This window comes from Nicotiana attenuata, chromosome 7 (genome assembly GCF_001879085.1).
Source record: "Nicotiana attenuata strain UT chromosome 7, NIATTr2, whole genome shotgun sequence".
Classification (NCBI taxonomy): domain Eukaryota; kingdom Viridiplantae; phylum Streptophyta; class Magnoliopsida; order Solanales; family Solanaceae; genus Nicotiana; species Nicotiana attenuata.
Window position 1 is genome coordinate 39,548,560 of NC_031995.1, and position 14,722 is coordinate 39,563,281.

Sequence of the window (14,722 nt, forward strand, 5' to 3'; positions counted from 1 at the left end):
TGCTATCAACATCAATGGGTATAAACCATGCCTTAGGTTTACATTTCCTGTATGTGCATTAAAATCCATGTGTAAGACCAACATATTCAAAGCATGTCATGCATTAGATACCATGTTCTTAGATTTACCGTTTCAGCATCTCATTTGACATCACTTTACCACTTAGAAATTCTGCTTTAGGCTGAGTTACAGCATTAACTTAAAATTGTTTCTCCTGCACTTTTTGGGCATTTAGAAATCATGCTTTAGGAAATTTGCAATCATTCTGCATTTTCATATGTGCACGTTAGATACCCTGTTTTAGGATCTCGTTCACACTCGCTAGGCTGCACCTAGTTAAACTATCGATGCATGAAAAAAAGACATAAAACAGCCTCATGTTTTATTATCCTGTTTAAGTGAAACTGGTCACAATCCATGCATGTCTTTGCAACATTTAGAACAACATGCTTTAGGTAAGATAACTTCCAAACTGTTTCAATAATTTTGGTAACTGATGCAAATTATTTTACGCCTAGGCAAGCCTTAAGTAATATAGCTTAAATAAAAATCAGAACCGTGTTTGTTTAACTGTCAGCATGTTAAAATCAGTAGGCAACCCTGATTAGGATTTCTAATTTGAGTTATTTTATAAATATGACTCTACTGTTTTCACTTAGATACCATGCTTAGGATCTAAATTCAGACCTTAATTGTGTATGAGTCATGCTATTTATGTGCGTTGTATGTGGAGGTATATTTGAGCCTTTCATTTGTCTCCCATGCTCTCCTTAATTGAAGTCCTAATTGTTATTATAAGACGCCTTAGTATTTTACCTTTAAACTTGAGGGTCTACCTAGAACCCCCTTTTACAGGATAGGAGTCCTAAAATCCTCTGGGACAGATAGGAAAGGACGGGTAACAGCATGCAATAGGGGTCGAGACCAACCCTCACTTTAATTACCTTCACGGGGCGGTAAAGAGTAGATATGGATATGATAACCGGTGCATTAATACCATGTGTAGCCCCTCTTTGAGGAGTGTCATACCGGGTATTGCATTGACGTGATCTATATTATAAACAAACCTAGGACACCCCTCTACATTCACAAATATGCTTAGATTGTAATTCTATTCAAAATCTTGCCTTTCATTAATTGTTTTTCAAGCACTTGTGTATTTAAACTTAAATCCCCTACTATTTAAGCCATACTTGTTTATTTGCTAATTGTACAAATTCACAAAAACTGCTTGGTCGGGAACCACACTAGTGGATCCTGAGGGGTGCCTAACACCTTCCCCTTAGGATAAATTCAAGCCCTTACCTTGTCTCAGGTTACCAAACGTAGTTATAAATGAACCCTGTAGGTTCCCTAACGTACCTTAAATCGTTAGGGGTCGACTCTTCAAAAATGCGAACCCCCTTTCTAAAAGGAAAGAGTTGCCCCAACCAAAATGTCATAAATCTGATTTCGCGAGAAAAAGGGGGCGCGACGGCGAGGTCAAGCCCTTGTCTTTGGCAGCTTTTGCCGTAAGGGATGTTACTTCTGAGCTAATGTCGAAGTGTTATCCCGTCGTGGTTCGAGTGATGTCGAACTCTTTTCTTTAGTAAAAGCCTTAGCCGTAGGGATGTTACTTTTGAGCTAATATCGAAGTGTTAACCTGTCGTGGTTCGAATGGTATCGAACTCTTTTCTTTAGTAACGTCCTTAGTCGTAGGGGTGTTATTTCGACTTAATGTCTAAATGTTAACCCGTCGTGGTTCAAATGGTATCGAACTCTTTTCTGTGGCGATGGCCTTAGCTGTGGGGGTGTTATTTCGACTTAATGTCGGAGTGTTGACCAGTCGTGGTTCTAATAGTATCGAACTCTTTTCTATGGCGATGGCCTTAGCCGTGGGGGTGTTATTTCGACTTAATGTCGGAATGTTGCCCCGTTGTGGATCCAATGGTATCGAACTCTTTTCTATGGCGATGGCCTTAGCAGTGGGGGTGTTATTTCCACTTAATGTTGGAGTGTTGACCCGTCGTGGTTCGAATGGTATCGAACTCTTTTCTTTGGTGATGGCCTTAGCTGTGGGGGTGTTATTTCGAGTTAATGTCGAAATGTTGACCCGCCGTGGTTCGAATGGTATCGAACGCTTTTCTAGGGCAATGGCCTTAGCCATGGGGGTGTTATTTTAACTTAATGTCGAAATGTTGGCCCGTCGTGGTTCAAACGGTATCGAACTCTTTTCTATGGCGATTGTCTTAGCCGTTGGGGTGTTATTTCGACTTAATGTCGGAATGTTGACCCATCGTGGTTTGAATGGTATCGAACTCTTTTCTATGGCATTGGCCTTAGCCGTGGTGGTGTTATATCGACTTAATGTCAAAATGTTGACCCGTCGTGGTTCGAATGGTATTGAACTCTTTTTGTAACGACCCAGCCGGTCGTTTTTAGAATTTACGCCCTGTTCCCCTATTAACTGCTTCCTCTAAGTTCATTCTGCTATTTTGGTTTGTCGGGACATTCTGTGTTGGGATTCGGAGTGTTTTGGGACACATAGTCCCTAAATGAGAGCTTAAGTGTTGAAAAATGGTCTGTAGTTGGAACAGTGTGAAGACAGCCTTGGAATGGAGATCGGATGGTTCCGTTAGCTCCGTTAGGTGATTTCAGGGTTCGGAACGTGTTCGGAATGTATTTTAGAAGTCCGTAGCCAGTTTAGGCTTGAATTGGCAAAGTTAGTATTTTGGCGATTTCCGGTTGATAGGTGAGATTTTGATCTGGGAGTCAGAATGGAATTTCGAGAGTTGTTGTAGCTTCGTTAGATGATTTGGGATATCTGTGCAAAATTTTAGGTCATTCGGATGTGTTTTGGTTGGGTTTTTGATCGAATGCGTGTTTTGGAAGTTTTAGAAGAACTTAGGCTTGAATTCGATGTAATTTGATGGTTTTGGCATTGTTTGAGGCATTTTGATGGTTGGAACAAGTTTGTATGATTAGGAGGTGTTGATATTTTTGGTTGAGGTCTCGGGGTCCTCGGGGTGATTTCGGATGGCTAACGGGAATTTTTGAAGTTGGAAAATGCTGTAGAAATGCAGCAGTCAGTGCAGAGCAATTTTGCTATATGCGATCGCATAGCAAGGGCTGCGATCGCATAGAAGGATTTTTGGGGGCTGTTTGGTTGTGCTATGCGATCGCATAGCAGGTGTTGCGTTCGCATAGGATTAGCTACAGTGCCTTGGAATTTTGTTCTATGCAATCGCATAGGGTTAGCTACAGTGCCTTGGAATTTTGTTCTATGCGATCGTATAGGGATAGCTACAGTGCCCTGGAATTTTGTTCTATGCGATCGCAGGAGCTCTAATGCGATCGCATAGAGTTAGCTACAGTACCCGGACAGAATGTTAAAAACAGTTCATCCGCGAACCCAAACCCATTTTCCACCATTTTTTGAGCATTTTGAGAGCTACTTGGGAGCATTTGAAGCGGGTTTCGGCTGGGATTGATATGAGGTAAGTTTTATGAGTTAAAAACATGATTATATTGTAGAATCATCCTTGAAATCCTTGAGAATTTAGCCAAATTGTAAGGAATTAAGGCTTGAGTTTTGAATTCTAAATTCGAGATTTGAGGGGCGATTTGTGGTCCGATTTGAGAGATTTTTATATGGCTAGACTCGCGAGAGTACGAGGGTCCTGGAAATATAAATTTTACCCGATTAAGAGATGTGGGCCCAAGGGGCATTTTGGTCATTTTACATAATTTCGCATATTAGCTTAGAATTTAATTGTAGAATCAATTACTTGAATTGAATTATTATTTACAGTATACAATTTAATTGAATAGATTTGAGCCATTTGGAGTCGGATACTCGTGGCAAAAGCATGGTTTCGGGTTGACTTGCACTTGTTCGAGGTAAGTGGCTTGTCTAACCTTGTGTGGGGGACTTTGTCCCTTAGGATATGATATTTGGTAATTGAATGCCTTGTACGTGAGGTGACGAGCGCGTACTTGAGCTAATTGTTGAAAACACGAATTTTTACTTAAAATACTTGAACTAGTTTCTTTCGTATTTTCTTTATTCTACTTGCTATTATAGCCTGTGCTAGTATAGAAAAGCATGTTTAGATGATCCAAAGTTGCCTATTTGCTTAATTTGCCTTAATTGTAATTACGTGAAGCATGTTAGGCCAGAATTATTTGTCGCTTTGTATTGTTGTACTTCAATTTCTGATTTTGGTTGCTCATTTACATTGGGACTACAGATGTGGGATTCCGGTAGCTCCCCCCTTGTGTGTTTACTTTGGGACTGCGGGTTTGATTCTCGGTAGATCCGCATGTACATTGATAGTTGGACTACGGGACGTTATCCTGGGAGATCCTTCAGATATACTCATATGGTGGACTACGGGACGGTATCCCCGGAGCTCCTCAGATAGATTGATAAAATGGACTACGGGACGGTATCCTGGGAGATCCTTAAGATATATTACTACGGGATGGTATCCCGGGAGCTCCTCAGACAGATTGATGAAATGGACTACAGGACGTTATCCTGGGAGATCCTTATTATTGGTACTGATATTGAGCTGTTTTACTCTGTGTTATTGTATTCTCTGTGTGTTAATTGTTGTTAGTATAATCTGACTTACTTCATAGTTGTGTCTCATTATTTCTGCTTATTTCATATTGCTATCAGATTTATTATTATATTCTATCTTAGTAGGGCCCCGACCTTCCTCGTCACTACCCAACCGAGGTTAGGCTTGGCACTTACTGAGTACCGTTGTGGTGTACTCATGCCTCTTCTGCACATGTTTTTCATGTGCAGCTCCAGGTACCTCCACCCAAGCGCACTATCCTCGCAACGGAGGGATCTAGTAGAGACTTTGAGGTACTCTGCCACGTTCGCAGACCATGAGTCTCTATCTTATTCCAGCTTTAGTAGACAGACTCTCCTTTCTTACAGTTGTCTAGACATTCTGGAGTTAGAGCAGTATTATGTACTTCTATAGCCTGTGTTGCCCATGAGATTCCGGGTCTTGGATTTAGTTTTCATAGCTTGTGGTGTTGAAGTGTATGCGCCAAGCGGCAACTTATATACCTTTCCTTAAGTATTTAAATGCTTAGTTTATTATTTCGCGTATGTTGTTATTTCCACAATGTTAGGCTTACCTAGTCGTGCAGACTAGGTACCGTTATGACAAGTTCACGGTTGGTGAACTAGGGTCGTGACAAGTTGGTATCAGAGCTCTAGGGTCATAGGAGTCACGGAACACAGGCCGGTTTAATAGAGTCTCGCTGATCGGTACGGAGATGTCTGTACTTATCTACGAGAGGCTATCCAACTGTTAGGAAAATTCCACTTCATTTCATTCCTTATCATGCGTCATTTATTCAGTTGGAGCCTGTATCATATGTTCTTTTGCATCCACTCATGTATTGAAATTTCGCACTCGATATCAATTATGCGCCGATGGTTCATGATGCTACAGAAGGATTACAAGGGAGCCAAGAATTTGCTCAACCATTGTTACAGCGTGTCATCCATATCGATAATGCAGAAGTATTGAGAGATCATTCAATTGTGCACATGAGAGTGCAATAATGCCTAATCGTCGCAGTAATGGTAGAGTCACGAGGTGGATGTAGATCTAAAGATAGTTGGTGGTAATAGTGACCATGTGGTTCGTATGAGATGTCTATTTAGCGAAGGGTACAACTAGCAACCGAGATACTGGAGGAAGTGAGTTTAACTGTCCTAAGAGTGACATGTGATAAACGAACGGTTGAGGTGTCTTATGATGGTGACGTACGAGCGATAAAGGTTAGTATTTTGTAGTATCGGGATGTATCTTATGGCCACCAAAGTGAAGAGAGTCCACTATCAACGATCAAATTGTGGGTCATGTGTCATATCAGATTTGACTTGAGATGTATTTATGTGGTATTCAAAAGTTCTCTGAAACTTGTATATGAGTAAGAGTTGAGATTTGTATGGGATGATGTTGGGACTTTCGATTTTCCTATGTCCATAATAATTCTACATTTCAGTATCAGCAGGGAAATCGAAACAATTTCAGAATACTCGTAGTGCTCCAGTTAATCAGGGCACTCACTTGGGATAGTCATCTTTTAATGCACTACTAGCATGGGGTTCCTTAAATGGTTATTCTAGTTATCCGGCACAGGCTCAGTATGAGTAGCCGAACTGCAGATGGGTTGTTGTGGATATGGTGATACTAGAAACATCATGAGAAATTGTCCCAGACTTGGGAGAAATCTATTTCATCAGAACACATAGTCAACACACTCCATTATAGTTACTAATCTACATGCGCTACAAGTTAGATATGGAGAACGAACGGGTAGATTGCGCCTAAGAAGTGGATGTCCGACCCATTGATATAATTACTATAGTGTGGCTGAGGCCACTACACCAAATGGTGTCTTACATGTACAATTCTGATTATTATAAAAAGGATATTTTTCCTTAATTTGATTTGGTTCTGAAAATTGAGGCGGGTCCCTTAATATACTCCACTCATGAGTGAGCTTCGTAAATCCTAAAATCTACTTATGTGAATACTCACGTTGTGCTATTATATGGAGATAGATATCCCTATCATTATATGTTGTGATTTTCTTTGACGGAAATTTATTGAAAAGAATAAAGAAAGGAAATGAAAGATTTCAGTTGGTACAATGTGCAAATACTTGTGATTCAGAGTTGAGGATGATATCCTCAAATTTTTATATAATGTGAAATATTTTGAACCGAGCTAGAAGCTGCGGTTGGATGTTATATAAGGACAAGCTCCTGGCGGTGCAAATTTTATGTGTTTAAAATTCTCATTTTATGAAATTTAAAATTTGTTCTATATTTTAAATGGGAGTCATGCCTGTTAGTCTTATTTGACAATTCTTGTATATTTTCTGTTCATATTCAGTCATTTTTGTGTTGTAAACGTTGAGTTTTAGCCTATGAGACGGGCGCCCAGATGGCGATAAATGAGACTCATTAATTTGGGTGAGTAATTATGAGGTCTCCATGCCTCATTGTGAGTAAAGTGGAGGTTTGAAATAAGATGTTTGTTAACATAAGGCGAATTGGCAATGTTGTAATTTATGAACAACTTTTATGGCCAAAGACATGGTTATGGGCATACATATGATGTGTTTCATGTCTAGATATCATTATGATGATGCGATGCTTGTAATGTTGAGATTAGCGTTTCTGATATCTACATTGTAGTGTTTCATTGGGTTGTGGGTGTGTTGTTAGGAGTTGTTTTGGTGTTACTCTGGCAGGTGGATAGGCCCAATTACAGGGGAGACTCTACCGAAATTTCTGAAAAATTTGGGAGTTGGAAAAAAAAATTGAGACATTAAGATATGCGAACGAAGAGGTAAGTTACGTTGTGTATTTGAGGATGAATGACCCTAAGTGTGGGAGAATGTAACATCCTGAAGAAAACAATTTCGAAGTATTTAAGCGCTATTAAAAATTGAAGTGTGTTGAAATAAGACTAATGTAGTGTGATGATGTGGAATTCGGATCCTATGACAAATGGTTGATTTTGAAGATTGGGTCATGTCCTAAGGTTATGGACTAAGGATAAGGTGAAACATTCAGTTAAGTTGAAGAATCAGTTACACGAATTTGCTTGATAAGGGTTTTATTCGACCCAGTGTTCGTTGTGGAGTGCTACTGTCTTGTTTGTGAAGAAAAGGGATGGTTCTATGCATATGTGCATCGATTATCGTCAGTTGAATAAGGTTACAGTGAAGAAGTGTTATCCTTTGCCTCGTATTGATGATCTATTCGAATAGCTTCGGGCGCACATGTGTTTTCTAAGATTGATTTGCGCTCAGGTTACCATTAGTTGAAGATTCGGAGTTGGATATCCCGAAGACTGCCTTCAAGTCTCGGTATGGCCATTACGAGTTTTTAGTTATGTCATTTGGGCTGACCAATGCCCCAGCAACCTTTATGCATTTGATGCACAGTGTGTTCGGGCCATATCTCGACTCGTTCGTCATTGTTTTCATAGATGATATTCTTGTTTACTCCCGGAGTCGGGAAGAGCACGACTGAGGACAGTGCTTCAGGCTTTGAGGGAAAAGAAATTATATGCAAATTTTCAAAATGTGAGTTCTGGATGTATTCCGCGGCATTCTTAGGCCACGTGGTATCGAGTGAGGGCGTTCGGGTGGATCCGAAGAAGATAGAGGCAGTGCAGAGTTGGCCTAGACTCTACCCAACTACAGCGATTCGCAGTTTCCTTGGCTTGGCGGGCTATTATTGTTATTTTGTGGAGAGATTTTTCATCGGTTGCAGCCCTATGACTAGATTGACCCAGAATGGGTGCTCAATTCCAGTGGACAAAGGAGTGCGAGGCGAGCTTCCAGAAGCTCAAGACAACTTTAACTACGGCCCCAATTTTAATATTGCCTACTGGTTCAGGGTCTTATACAGTATATTGGGATGCTTCATGGGTTGGCTTTGGAGCGGTATTGATGCAGGACGGTAGGGGGATTGCCTACGCGTTCAGACAGTTAAAGATACATGAAAAGAATTACCCTGTCCACGACCTTGAGTTAGCTGCTATTGTTCACGTCTTGAAAATCTGGCGTCATTATTTGTACAGTGTGCCTTGTGAGATTTATACCGACCATCAGAGTTTGCAGCACCTGTTCAAGCAAAAGGATCTAAATTTGTGTCAGAGAAGGTGGTTAGAGTTGTTGAAATATTATGATATTACTATTTTGTATCACCCGGGCAAGGCCAATGTGGTAGCTGATGCCTTGAGTCGCCGGGCAGAGAGGTTGGGAAGTTTGGCTTACCTACCAGCATCAAGAGGCCTATGGCGATGGATGTTCATGCCTTTGCCAGCCAGTTGTGAGGTTGGATCTTTTAGAGCCTAGTCGGATTTGTAGCTCGGTGCCCCAACTATGAGCAAGTTAATTATGAGCACCAGAGACCCGGTGGTTTGGTTCGAGCCAAGTGAGGTAAGATTATTGGGCACAGACTTGGTTCAGAATACTTGGGAAAAGTTTAAAGTGATTCAGGATAGACTCTGTATAACCTCGTCCAGACAGAAGAGTTATGCGGACCAGAAAGTTCATGATGGTTCCGATATGGTTGGAGAGAAGGTCCTGATTCGTGTTACGCCTATAAAGGGCATTATGAGATTTGGGAAGAAAGGGAAGTTGATTCTAAGGTTTATTGGACCTTTTGGAATATTAAGGCATGTTGGGGAGGTTGCTTATGAGCTTGCCTTACCTCCCAGCTTAGCAGGAGTTCATCCGGTATTTCATGTTTCGATGCCCCAGAGGTATCACTGTGACCCATCACACGTGTTGGATTTCAACTCAGTCAAATTGGACAAGGATTTATCTTATGTTGAGGAGCCAGTTGCTATATTGAACAAACATATCAAAAAGTTGAGATCAAAGAACATTACTTCAGTAAAGGTTCAGTGGCAGGGTTAGCCGGTCGAGGAGGCGACTTGGGAGACCGGGTGGGATTTGAGCGGTTAATACCCTCATCTATTTGCTACTTCAGGTATGTTCTCTATGCTCGTTCGAGGATGAACGATTGTTTAAGTGTGGGAGGATGTAACGACCCGGCCGGTTTTTTTTTAAATTTATGCCCCGTTCCCCTATTAACCGCGTCCTCTAAGTTCATTCTGCTATTTTGGTTTGCCGGGACGTTCGGTGTTGGGATTCGGAGTGTTTTGGGACACTAAGTCCCTAAATAAGAGCTTAAGTGTTGAAAAATGGTCTGTAGTTGGAACAGTGTGAAGACAGCCTCGAAATGGAAATCAGATGGTTCCGTTAGCTCCGTTAGGTGATTTTGGGGTTGGGAGCGTGTTCGGAATGTATTTTAGAAGTCCGTATCTAGTTTAGGCTTGAATTGGCAAAGTTAGTATTTTGGCGATTTCAGGTTGATAGGTGAGATTTTGATCCAGGGTCGGAATTTAATTTTGAGAGTTATTGTAGCTTCGTTAGGTGATTTGGGATATGTGTGCAAAATTTCAGGTCATTCGGATGTGTTTTGGTTGGGTTTTTGATCGAATGCGTGTTTTGGAAGTTTTAGAAGAACTTAGGCTTGAATTCGATGTAATTTGATGGTTTTGGCATTGTTTGAGGCATTTTGATGGTTGGAACAAGTTTGTATGATTAGGAGGTGTTGATATTTTTGGTTGAGGTCTCGGGGTCCTCGGGGTGATTTCGGATGGCTAACGGGAATTTTTGAAGTTGGAAAATGCTGTAGAAATGCAGCAGCCAGTGCAGAGCAATTTTGCTATATGCGATCGCATAGCAAGGGCTGCGATCGCATAGAAGGATTTTTGGGGGCTGTTTGGTTGTGCTATGCGATCGCATAGCAGGTGTTGCGTTCGCATAGGATTAGCTACAGTGCCTTGGAATTTTGTTCTATGCAATCGTATAGGGATAGCTACAGTGCCCTGGAATTTTGTTCTATGCGATCGCAGGAGCTCTAATGCGATCGCATAGAGTTAGCTACAGTACCCGGACAGAATGTTAAAAACAGTTCATCCGCGAACCCAAACCCATTTTCCACCATTTTTTGAGCATTTTGAGAGCTACTTGGGAGCATTTGAAGCGGGTTTCGGCTGGGATTTATTGGAGGTAATTTTTATGAGTTAAAAACATGATTATATTGTAGAATCATCCTTGAAATCCACAATTGTTGAAATTTAAAGTATTGAATATGTATAAAACAATAGGGCGAGGTATTGTCAACACTATGAATTCGTACACAAAGGATCACAACCGTAAGGGAAATCTAAACCATTAAAACACTTGAATTGATAAAAACAATTACAACAGAGACAAAATAATCACGGAAGGAGTACAGCTCAATGCAGAGATAACAATCGGGGATCTCCCAGGATACCGTCCTGTAGTCCCAAATGTAAATACTCAGGGATCTCTCGGTATCCTCTGTATACGATCTAGGGATCTCTTGGTATCCCGAGGATCTCTTAGTATCCTCAATATATATGCTAGGGATCTCTTGGTATCCCAAGGATCTCTTGGTATCCTCAATATATGTGTAGGGGGATCTCCCGAGAATCTAACCCGTAGTCCCAAAGTAAATGTGCAGGGGGATCTCCCGGGAATCCCAAAGTAAATGTGCAGGGGGATCTCCCGGGAATCTAACCCATAGTCCCAAAGTAAACAAACAAGAGGGAGCTACCGGAATTCCACATCCGTAGTCCCAAAGTAAATACACAACGCAACCAATAAAATCAACAGTTACATCACAACAGAAGGATCGGATATCACCGCAATACATATAACTACAACAAATGACAATAATACAAAGTAAGAAAAGTAAATCAACTTATGGGTTGTAAATCACGAGAAAAATGGTAGAACCAGCTCAAAGGAATAACCACAGAAAAGAATACTGGCGTAAAGGAAACAATTTAATAACGAGAAAACTAACACGTGGCAACGATCCCACAATATACAAGTTAATAATAAGGAAATCAACAGGAGTCAAGTAGTTATGGAAATATAACATAACAATAGGAGAGGCAAAACTCTTCAGTTAAGTCAAATAGGAGTCATATTAATCAAAGTATAAGACTCACGGGCATGCTTGACACCAACGTATAGATACTCGTCACCATGCCTATACGTCGTACTCGACAAATAACACATAAAAATTATAACACAACTCCTAATTCCTCAAGCTAAGGTTAAACCAAACACTTACCTCGCTTTACGACCAATTCAAAACTCCAACAAGCCTTTGCCTCGCGAATTCGCGCCCGAAATTCTCAAATCTAGGCATAAACAATTCGATTCAGTCAATACAAATTATAGGAATTAATTCCATATGAATTTCTACATTTTCCATTAAAAATCCGAAATTTAACTTAAAATCGCCCGTGGGGCCCACATTTAACCACGAGTCCAACCATACAAAAATTACTAAATTCCAACAACAAATCGACCTCCAAATCTTAAATCTAAGGTATAGAGAATTTCTACCATTTTCAATTCAATTCACTAATTTCATGATAAAAACAACAATAGATTCATGTATTTCAACCAAAATCGAGTTAGAATCACTTACCCCAATCCATATGGTGAAAATCGTCTCAAAAATCGCCTCAATCCGAGCTCCATAGCTCCAAATGTGTTAAAAATGGCTGAAACTCGCGTTTGGTAATCTGTCCAGGCAAGTCGCAGGTGTTAAATGCGACTTATAAATCGCATTCGGTCTGCCGCAGAACACAGCATTACCCGCCGTCAGTAAATCCATCATAACGTTTTGTACAAATGTCCAAATGACGAACGGTTTGAAGCGTTAGAAACTAGACTCAAAGACCTTGAATCTGATAGGTTGTGCATCATATAACATCTTATATATATGTAGATATGCTCGTCCCAAGTGAGGTCTAGTGCGTACTCATTTGAAACTTTAGTCTATTATGAAATTTTCCAACTTGGCTTAGACATAGGACTTTCCTTAGACCCCATATATCTTGTAGTACACCTCGTACACTTGATATCATATCTTATTGGTATCCATCATAGTAATAGACCTCTTTCACATAATAAATAATATAATTAGAACACATCAACTTTCTTACTTCGTCAAAAAGTGCTGAATTGTCCTATGGAATTCCAAATCCAATTCCGGACACATGCCTAAGTCCGAAATCACCATGAGAAGCTATTGACATCATTAAAATTCCTGTTTGGGGTCGTTTTCTCAAAAGTCAACTCTCCGGTCAACTCTTTCCATTTGAATTTTCAAAATAAGACTTTGATTTTTTTTTCTTTAAATTTAACTCTGAATCTTACGAAAACCAAACTTGACCATACATGCGAGTCATAATGTGTATTACGAATCTTCTCGGGGTCTTAAGCCATTGAACGATATGCAAATTCTTAAAATGAAAATTCGGATCGTTACAGTAATTAGCCAATTCTTTTATAGAAGAGCGGGTCATAAACTACTTAAAATTCTTAAGTAAAGAAAGTACAAGAAAAAAAAATAAGTATATAAAAATTACAAAAATAATAAAAATAGTAGGTGCTAAGCAAAAATAATTGTACGATAATTTTATTATCTATAGAGAATAATAATATTATACTCAAACTTATAACAAAATAGACATAAAGAAAAACAAAATGATGCTAAAGTCAACTATGACAAGAAACTATACTATAATACTATTATATATGGACAAAAGTAATTAGTGATAGTATATATAGTTGGAATGGTTATATGCATATTTTTCAGTAGTAAAAAAAACTTCAATGTAAAAGAACTAACAATAATATAACAATTATAAATATACACGTTATAAAAATAGTAAATAGTAGTTATAACACTATTATTATGATAAATGAGAGAGTACTAATAGCAGTATGTATAATTTACTAAAAAACAGTTAATGATGGAACTAGTAGGAAGAAATAATACAAAAGAAAAAAAAAAAACTTTTACAATACCATTATGAACAAGAACATTACATTAGGATTAATATCACAGTAGTAGTTATAGCACTTAATTAGTGACAATAATAACTGAAATAAAAATAACAGTAATAAATTCTCAAATTAGTAACAAAATATTTAATCTGAAGTAGATGTATGCCAATCCCCGGCAACGGCGCCAAAAAATTGACGAAGCCAATGTGTATAGGATTTTCCTGCTCGTGCTTTGTCAAATTCTAGTATAGTTTATGATATCGTCCCACAGAGATTGGAACATCTATGCTACAGACTTTTAATATTTCAACTACTATTTGAGAGAATCAATTTGATGAAAAGTGAGTGAGGTTTAAAACTTGTTAGTTACTTTAATAAAAACCAAGAACTTGTGGAAGATTTATAATTTAAAAGAGTTGGGAATCATTGAATTCACTTGATAATATATTAAAATAAAATCTCAAGTTTTACATGTATTTCTCTAAGGAATAATTGCTTATTGCTAATACAATTATATTTAGCTCATTAAGAAGTAGCCAATTAATAACACTCCGTGAGGTTATGTGATTAATTGAGTTAAAACTAGTGACGATTAAACCGAAATATTTTTCTTGCTTGAATTGTGCTAAGAGGTAGTAAAAACTTCGTGAGAATATTTTTACTAAAAAATCAATAATCTTGCCTACAACAATTCCTCCGTGAGAATTAAAACTGAGGCAAGCAAGATTATCGACTTTTAATAATAGCTTACTAATAATTACTCTCACTTCACTATTTTATTCAATAGTTACTATATATTAATTTTGCTCCGTGAGAATTACAAAACTAATATGAGAGTAACTTAAAGATAAAATATATAGAAGTGATAACAATGATTAGTTAAAAACTATTATTATAGCACAATATAAAATAGAAAGTTTCAAAACAAAAATGTATTAAACTGAGATAGTATTATAACATATATATCAAGCTTCATCAACTATCCCAACAAAAGAAGTTACTCCATAACGAAGTAAGAAAAACTAATTTAGGAATAAAGAACTTATGAAGAAATATTATTCTTCTAAAATAAAGACAACTAGTAGCAAATATTAAAGACAAAGAGAGACTATAAAGTGATTTCTTCCAACAAGACTCGATGTCTTCTTTCCAACATGCACTCTCTATTTATAGAGTTTTTTTTGGCTTAAGATTCTCCATAGTTGCAACTATGAAATTATAGTTGCAACTATGGAAATTGTAGTTGCAACTATGGTCTTATCAATTGGACTTCCTT